The 699-nt window shown below is 33.9% G+C and overlaps 1 non-coding gene across 1 annotated transcript; it reads left to right on the top strand.

The window, feature by feature from the left end:
* Positions 1-222: 222 nt before the first annotated feature.
* On the top strand, positions 223-294 carry TRNAD-GUC (transfer RNA aspartic acid (anticodon GUC)). Its single transcript has one exon. It is a non-coding gene; the product is annotated as a tRNA-Asp (tRNA).
* Positions 295-699: the final 405 nt, after the last annotated feature.

The following is a 699-nucleotide window of genomic DNA, read 5'->3' as shown; positions in this document are numbered from 1 at the left end:
ATATATATATATATATATATATATATATATATATATATATATATATATATATATATATATATATATATAATTTTTTTTTTTAATTAATTATAAAAAAGAGATTAAAAAGAAAAAAAATCACCATATTTACAATTATAATATCCAAACTGAGACATCTTAAGTTCACTGTGCCTACTTAGTAGAAGCATGTGTAGATTCGTGCAGCAGCTTTCTCTATAGCAGTCCTCGTTAGTATAGTGGTAAGTATCCCCGCCTGTCACGCGGGAGACCGGGGTTCGATTCCCCGACGGGGAGGCTCAATAATTTTGTCCCTTCCTTACGATCTCTAACCTCTAGTTATTTATGTTATCGTTCTTCTCCCAGAAAAAAGTCTGTATTTTGCAGTAAGCTCAATTTTAACATTTTACCTTCTTCAGTTTTTTTCATTTCCTGAAGGGGAGGTTTGTTCCTCATGTGTTAGCAATGCATACAGAAGGGAAGGGAATGTACAGTATTTCAAATTCAACACAGTTTTTTTTGGCAGCAGATAAAAGAGTCCAGTCATGTAGACCATAGAGATCATTTATTATCTGGGGCTCAGTGCACTGCAAGCATCATTGTATTGAATGTGAGAGATATTTCCTCCACAGGCACACCCATCTGTGATGAGTGGAGCGCACTGTAAAATCTACATTCTTTTATACTGATTTTCAAAGCAAA

The sequence above is a fragment of the Staurois parvus genome, unplaced genomic scaffold (assembly GCF_062004578.1).
Source record: "Staurois parvus isolate SC_StPar_1 unplaced genomic scaffold, SC_StPar_1.0 ptg001051l, whole genome shotgun sequence".
In the NCBI taxonomy this organism is placed as follows: Eukaryota; Metazoa; Chordata; class Amphibia; order Anura; family Ranidae; genus Staurois; species Staurois parvus.
The sequence above is the reverse complement of the archived record's forward strand: the minus strand, read 5'-3'. Positions and strand labels throughout refer to the sequence as shown.